Genomic DNA, 8973 nt, shown 5'->3' on the forward strand with positions numbered 1-8973 from the left:
GTGATGAATTAATTACCCGTTTTTAATTTGTATTTAATATAATCTGTAACTGAGAATGGAATACAAAATTTGTTTCAAGTGTCATGCTAATAAAACTTTTTATAATGAAACCTTTTCGCTTATTATGTTTTTACTACGCTGTGCGTTGTTTTTCTTTGCCTTAGATTATTCCTACCTGTCATGTTTTTGGCGATGGTTAGAATGCAATCCTCGCTATTTACACTCATGTTTGATAATCAATATAAACCAAATAAAGTAAATAAAACCATACAAATAATGTTAAAACATATCAAATGGTTTTTTAAATATTTTAAAAACTGGTGGAAAATAAAATATTAAGATCGGATATTGGCACAGTTGAACTGTTATTTTCATACAAAAGGTCTATCCACATACACCGATCCGACCATGGATAGCTTGTATCGACGGATGGCTATTACAATCCATCAAATAGAATAACACATGTTCACGAAACACAAAAATCTAAGTAGGTTGAAACGCCACTGATTTATTTTTATTTTTAATAACACCGTTATAGCCGTCATAAATGCGTAATAACATAAATTCCTGATAGCGCTCAAATACGCTCTCGAGCCCTCTGGCATTGAGAGTGTCCATGGGCGGCGGTATCACTTAACATCAGATGAGCCTCCTGCCGGTTTGCCCCCTGTTCTATAAAAAAAAAATAATAAAAAACTCTTTATAATGAATTATTTTGTCAAACACACACAGAAAGCCATAGAAAAAGTTACCGACTGGAAACAGGCAAAAAAATTCCGTATCCATTAATATAGTTCATTCTATTTCTTTGCGGCATATGATGCACTGCGGATGCATTTGCATAAAAGCCTCCATTATCTACAGCTTCCAAATAAAAAATCGATAGCCCAGACGCGTGTATAGGTACTCGAGGTCGTAATCAGCATTATAGAGGTGAATAGTTCATACATTAATGAAAGCCTAGGCATTTGCAGCCTTCCGTTTATTGAATTATTTCATGACTTGCAATTAGTTCTCAAGTTCTGTATATGTTCATTAGCCTCTCTCCTCCTCTCCACTCTTGTGTCTTTGATTGCATGTTATCTATGGCGGATAGTTAAAATCAGTAGAATAAAAACTTCTGTATCTATTTGTTTATCAATTGAAACAAAAAATAAACTTAAGACATATTTTAAACCGTGTAAATTCAAGTACGACCAGTCACCACAGCTGAGCTGAACTGTATTAACCTAAGAAAAAACAATGTAACGACTTTATAGAGATTTTTTAACCATTAGTAGCAAATCAACTTTGCCTTATGTGCTATATAAAATACTAAGCTCTGATTAATACTACCTGACAGTCAATTAGCAAGACAAAACCACGTTTTTAATATAACACAAGGAACGCGGAGTAAGTGAAATTAGTGAATTGTAGGAAAGGGCGGGCGGGCGGCCGCCCACGAAACAGGTGTTGGGACAGCTCAGCGATCTGTGAACCCAACGACTACATTTATTCTTTATTGCGCCCACGAAATATGCGAAATCTTCGAATTATAATTTGAAAGTCACTTAAAGCAGAATTGGTTGATTTATTGTATTTCTTATTATATATAGTAAACTTATAACCAATAAAATAAATTTCTGGGTAACAATTATTTTTTTGCATACAAAAAAAATATATACGAAATTAAGGGCATGTTTCACAATTTATGGATAAAGTACCAAATAGCTATGCAAGTTGCAACACATTCTTTTATTCGAAAGATAAAAGTTCCAAATAAGATACTTCGAATTTCATGACGTATCTGGCATCTGACAGTCGTGAAACACAAAAATACTGTTTATCCTACAAATAAGTAATAAATAGCTTATTTGGAACTTATCCAGACATTGTGAAACAGACCCTAAATCTGTCAAAATTATTGACTAGAGGAAGACTTATAAGGAAAAGTGTCTGTTGAATATCTCACTCACCGATCAGTTAGATTGACGAAATCCACTTGTACTTATATAGTCAGCATCACTTTGATGGCTGGCTTTATTTCATTTGCGAACTAGCGAATTGTGGATCGACTCCCGGTAGCTCCCTTCCCTGAGATACGGCCTCCAATTGTTTAAAGAAAGAGTACACACCTCCCATAAATGACGGCAATGCACCTTCTCAAATGGGTGTCCATGGGCCTCGATGACTGGCTCTTTTGGGCTTCCCTTATGCTAGTTCGTGCCCCTACACATAAAAAAAATGGTTATCCAAATTGCCAGCAACACATGAGAATCGTAATTCAAAATTCGAACACGATTCTACAATACATGTTTAATCTAACTTACCAAAGAGTTCACACACATATCAACATATTCAGATCATTATAATATTAATACGTTTGGGGAGTATCTCACCTCAGAAAGTCTAATCATTGGTTCAAAGTTGAAGAGCCGAATGACTTCTTAGATGCCTCTGCACGTAATCTTTTGCATATCTAGTGAATTTCAAAATTGCGTCGCCGCGGGAAGCTTGCCAAAATTCACAATGCAAATGTTAATATCGAGGTTATATTCCTCTTAGACGCAAATAACGGTGTGAATTATTAAAATTCATTACCCATTGGCTATAAGGGATTATTTTGAAATTCGAACGTGATTCTTATTTTAAAAGTTTTTTGTCTGGTATTTTAGATTTATTTAATTAGCATTATTATTTTTTATTATTTTGAAGCGAATGGGGGGTTTTTTAATGTTTTTTTTAAATGTTTTTTAATATTAACGATGATTTTTCATCAATATAATTAGGACCTCTAGACAAGATTACCATTTCGATTTTTATTTTATAATAACGTAGTGCACGGTCAAAATAGCACTACAAAAAACAATAATAGTTTTAAAATTTATTTTAATTTTTTATATTATCAGGGCTGTATAGATTCAGAGACGTGTCCTTAGAGCTGTAACAATTAAGAGTTGCACGTACGATGAAAGAAACATCGCAAAGAGAACAAAAGTCGACGGCATATAGCAGGACAGAAAGAGCACCTACTTGCCTATTAGAAAAACAAATGACGACGTAACAGATGCAGAAATCTGAGCCCAAGATTTCTTCTTCCAGCACACGGTTATCGCGATTTTTTTCAATATTGGCTTACTATTATTTGGCCTTTTTAGGGTATATTTACCACTACTTAATTAATTACTTTAATAAAAGTACTAAAACGCTTGTTGTAAAGCCTTATAGATCGCGGTTCGACCTCCACCTGTGACTATTAACTTAATTTCAATGAAATTTTTCTGAATACAATTCATTATCGTTGATTGGATTATTCATTCACTATTCAAAGAGATTTTTCAGACTAAAAATATAATAGCTTTTGTGAAACAGGTCTCTCAGGTCTCAGTAAAACGATTATTTATTATGATTTCATGAAAATTATTAAACAAAATAATACCTAGATAACACTGGAAATGTTTGGAAAATGAAGAACAAAATATGTTTAGATTATTTAGAAAGTTGCCCAATACTTTTATTGTTTTTGGAAGTAATCTCCGTTCCTCTCTGCTCATCGTTCATCGATGGACCAACCGAATAAAGCAGGCGGCCCATTCTTCCTGAGAGGTCTCTTCATCGTAAGAGCAACAATGCTTTCTGCAGCATTATACGCATATCATTGCATATTATTTAGCATTCATAGATTTTAATTTTTAAGAATTTATTCTTTTGTAACACGTCAAAATATAGGAACGACGAAAAGAAAGAAAAGTCTTTATTACACAGTAAAACGGATGTATAGTTAAAAAAATATGCACTAGCCTTCACACTATGCTTGATTGCTACCCTGTGTCGTGAGCGAGTCTCTTCCAATTGACATATTAATGATTAGATTTCATTATTAAACTACTGTTGCACAAATGTTTAAATTATCATTACATTATCATTATTATTATAACATGTATAAAAAATACAATTATTTGTCACTTTGTTAAACTTTGTCTTAAATATACAATCTGACAATTTATAACTTATATTACTTACTTATATTAACGCGACTCGTAACGCCATATATGTCACAAGTTGATCACAATACTATTATCACTTGTAGCATAAGTAGAAAAAATGAGTAATAAAACCATTTTGATCGATAAACGATATAGAAACCAGGTTGTAAATCTTAATATCTAGGCGTGTCAATACCACATAGAAAGAATAACAAAACAAAGAAATCTAACTAATAAAGGCGACTTCGTTAAGCAATCATTATTAGGCTAAGCACTTTTTGTTACATTAAAATAACCTTTAAATTATTTTGCTTTCTGAACAAACTCAAACTGATATTAAAAATCTATGTTATCATTGTAAGATAAAGAGTATTGTTTGTACGTGTTTGAACAAAATACCGATTCGATAGATTTATATTTTAAATTAATTAACTTACTGACTTAATTAACTGTAAATTAAGCCAATAATTATAATCTAGTGGGACCCTGTGTGTCTTGGTTTTGCATCCGTTTCTTAGATCATTTTTATACACAAGGTCAGCCATCTTTCTGACAGATATCATAGATTTTGAATTTGAGCCATGCAGGTTTCTTTACGATGGATGTCTTCACCGTACGTAAATATATACAGAAAATCAATTGGTTCAGAACAGGGGATCGAACCTACGTCCACCTATCCACCGATCGACTACGTTTATGAGAGTCGCACGGTAAACTTTAATATGGCGCATTCAATAAGATATTTTCTAACATATGCCGCATTTACATTCAGCCGAAGGACGAGTGTGTAAACGCGATACTAACGACGAAGTATATAACGCGATACTTACACACTCGTCCTGCCCACTTCCCTGCTCACTAAGGCTGAATCTAAATGCGGCATTGGATTTTAAGTTGTAAAAACGCATACACAAACTTACACAACCTCACACACACCTCAACCAATAAATTATTAGTGTCTTTGTTCTTCGTATACAGTACACATTATGGATGTATATTAAAAACGCTGTGGATCAATAGACTGTTATAATAAATAAAAATAACGACACTTAAGTAAAAACTTATTATACAAGTTATGTATGCTTGACAAAACTATAGTTGTGAGCTGTTGCGGGCATGTTGCACAATTTACGTCCTCACTTTTTACTGAAAATCCTCTGACAACGTTTAATAGCGGGCTTTACGGACTAAAAACTATGTTTTACAAAATATAATTTGTTCAACCCTGTACTGTCGAGATTAAGGGGTCGCTTGTGTCCAAAAAGGATTAACAATTTAGAAACGGAAAGTATTGTTATGTAACATAAACCACATACAGAATATGTCTACATACATATCGTCGATATTTCATAGAAATAAAGATTCATAAGATTTTAGGTTCCAAGGTTTCACCAGGAATACTAATCATCATCACAAATGGCTGTACAGCTCCTTATGGGCCTAAGCCTCAGCAAAGCCAACAATCTTCTGCTTCTTCAGCACAGCCTCGGTCTACCAGCTTTTCTCTTGCCACCAGGAGCGTAAGTACTTTGAGGTTCTTTCATGCATTTGGGGATGACAATGATGCTATAATTTGCTCTTTCGAGTAAAGTTTATTATAATTAGATCTCTAAGATTCTCTTCTACTTGAACTATGTTTGAGCCAAGTTCATAATTAATTAATTAATCGACGAGTCATTTTAATTGCAGTGATTCTTTACCCTTGTTCTATTCCTAGATAATTGCTAATTGTATTAACGTTGTATTAAACGGTGTATTCGAAGAATCATTCGACGTTTTTGATACAAAATATCCCCTCGCAGTGAGGAAGTTGCATGGATTATATATTTTCGAACCAATTCGACTTAGGGTCCTTCAAGTAAAGAGCGTACCAATGCCTAAAAGGCCGGCAACGCATTCGCGAGCCCTCTGGTATTGAGAATATCCATGGGCGGCGGTTTCACTTAATATCAGGTGAGCCTCCTGCCCGTTTGCCCAAAAAAAAATCTGGCTAGGTTAGGTCATAATAATATCCTAATACATATATTTCGTTAAGTTATTTGTTAAGTTAAGCATCGTGGTTTTAACATGTGAGACGTTTAAGAGTAGAAAAAAAACTATAGAACATTAATCATCATGTCATAGAATCGAAGTCCTGTTATGAAACTTGAAAATTAATAGACGGTTTTCTACGACCTAAGCTTGCTATGAATCTATTTAAAGTTTTATTCGTCTTAATAAAAACTATACCGGTTCACCAAGTCGGTATTGATCGCTGTCTCACGGACATTTCACCTCGTTCAAAGTAAATAAATAAGCAATTTAAGTTTTAAAGGGTTGTCTATTAAATAGGTAACGTCTTGGTAACGTCATAACTTTATAAGTGATGGATTGAGTGCGGACTTAGCTAAGAACTGTTTCACTTAAAGATTTCCATCAAACTTCGGTGTTTGTTCCGAATGAATAGCTTTATGTGTATAATTAAAAGTTCGTAAAAAGTCGCTTTCGCAAAAGTATTCCCGAGATCTGGTTCATACGCTTTTTTTAAGTGCTGCAGGAGAAAGGAGGAGGCTTACCTGATGAACTTTTGGAGGCGCTGTCAATCTCATACCAACTTGAATTTGTTTCTTATATATAACCGTTACGTGTACAACTAACTAATCTGAGTCATACATTAAGGCAGCAATTGTTAGATGTTAGGTACAATTTAAATGACGTTCATTAAAGTAATCAAAGTAATCTTGTTTTAAAAATGATACATCAAAGATCATTCGCGATTTCGTCTATCGAGGTTCTATAAATTTTGTAAATATTTTTTTTTATTTTACGTCCCCTACATCCTAGCCTATCAGGCACGCAATCAGGCAGATTTGTAATCGAGTGGCTAAGCAGCAGGAGAGTGTCGAAATCCCCTGTCCTAATAAGGGACAAAATAAAATATTTAAATAGTTTTGATTTAGTTAGTTTTGTGGTGTTTTGAAATAATATATTGATATAACTACGTTTAAGATGGAGGTTTTATAAAAGAAAACGACTGGTTATATCTATAAAATAATAATAAATGTTTGTTTAGAAAATAAAGAAAATAAAGAAAGGCAAACAGACCCGGACGTAAATAATCTAAACAGTAAGAAAACACCAAGCAAAACAAAACACAACTATATAAACTGCATAAGTTCAAGACTTAGAAATGATGTTAACTTGGATGTAAATATAACTGTAGTTTTAATAACTACATTTGACACTACTAACTAGGTAGGTTCCAAATGGTACATTTAGAAATTTATCTCGCAAAGAAACAATAGAAAATCTAGTGCAGTCTATAACAGAATTTCAAAAATAGAATATTCAAAAAATGAATGCTCTGGGTAAAATTTTGTGTCTAAATAAATTCATAAGTTTCAGCGCCAAGTGCCCGCTAGTGTGTAGTTAGGAAAATAAACGCTTAACTTTTTTTAATTAGCTGAGTGTTTCAATGAAGTAATATACTTAACGTTCTCAGAGTTTCCAAGTTTAGTTTCTCAGTGAAAAGTTTTTGGGTCAGGTACGACATTATCTGACTATCGAAGTTTATTATGTGGAATATACACATTTCAACCGCACAATCTAAATGTCAACCTATGTCTAACACATAACACTTTTGTATAGATATATAAATGGGCCGAACGTTCATCTATTTTTCACTCACTCCCGTGAACTTTATCGGGCCTTTAATACTTACAACGTTCAGACTTACTTATTTTCTTGTAAAAACTTAAGGTTCAGCCAACTCAAGTTTCATCATCAGACATCGAGGCGGAAAACGAAATTCCATCCGTATTACCTCGACAGCCGTCGTTGCATTTCAGCGATGCATTTCAGAAGCAATTCGCATTGACATCCTTCAAGAAAAGAGCGTACCAATTCTTAAAAGGCCGGCATCGAACATGCGAGCCCGAGTCAATGGGCGGCGGTTTCACTTAATAGGGAGCCTCTTGCCCATCTGCCCCGTTTGATCAAAAACTGAGTTAACTAAGAGTCGAGACTTAGATCTAAGTATATCTTCTGCAATGATAATTCAATTAATTTATTTTCAATACAAAAAACGTATTAGAATGTAACACATGAAAGCCGTTTCAGAATGTTGCCTTATACTTCGACCCACTTTTATGCAATGCTGATAATGAAACTTTATACCGGAAAAGCTTTATGAAATGTCTAATATTCAATTCTGCCGGCATAAAAAACGCAGCAACCTCACACAGACATAATATATATTATATAATATAATGATATAAATGTAAACTATACAAGTTCGATTATTCGTTCATTATCTCTGAGTAAAAGGCTATGTTCCTAATTATTAAGACATGATTTATTATATGACTAATGAAAATGAATGTGACATTTGCATGCCTATTTTGGTGTTGACTGATTGTGCAGATTTATAATTGATCGATATAAATGTTCTACTTTCCTGCAAAAAGTGTACGAGAATATTTTATGTGTTTTTAAACGTTTTACGATGTGTTGTGAATGGTTCAGTAGTCCATTTCAAGCCAGCATCTCCTAAATTGGTGAGGGTACATATTTCGCGCGCGTTGTTAACGGGCTAGCACACAATTGTTCAGTGGCGTTTAGTCTTAATACTTGTAGGAATTTTATCGAATATAACAAATAATATCGAGTAGGTACTTACTACTAACTACTACAGTTGTCGACATTTATTAAATCTACGTGGGTCTTGTATTCGGTTTCTGCATTAATTTAGAGAAAATATTTATTTATTTCAAACAAACACACATCATCTTTACAGCCTATGCCAATACGACAATGCGGAGGAACATTTAATAAAAATATAATAATGTACATAAAAATTAGACACATAATTTACACAATATCGCTACTGTGAATTCACTCTGCGAAAATACAAATATGTCGATAGTGTCGGAGACAGCATTTAGTAGTCGCAACGTCCTGGATAACGGGGATCTGTGCAACAGACTGGTCCTTGCCTTTGGTATCGGAAATAACCTAGGCCTTCGCTGTC

This window comes from Pieris rapae, chromosome 22 (genome assembly GCF_905147795.1).
Source record: "Pieris rapae chromosome 22, ilPieRapa1.1, whole genome shotgun sequence".
NCBI classification, from domain to species: Eukaryota; Metazoa; Arthropoda; class Insecta; order Lepidoptera; family Pieridae; genus Pieris; species Pieris rapae.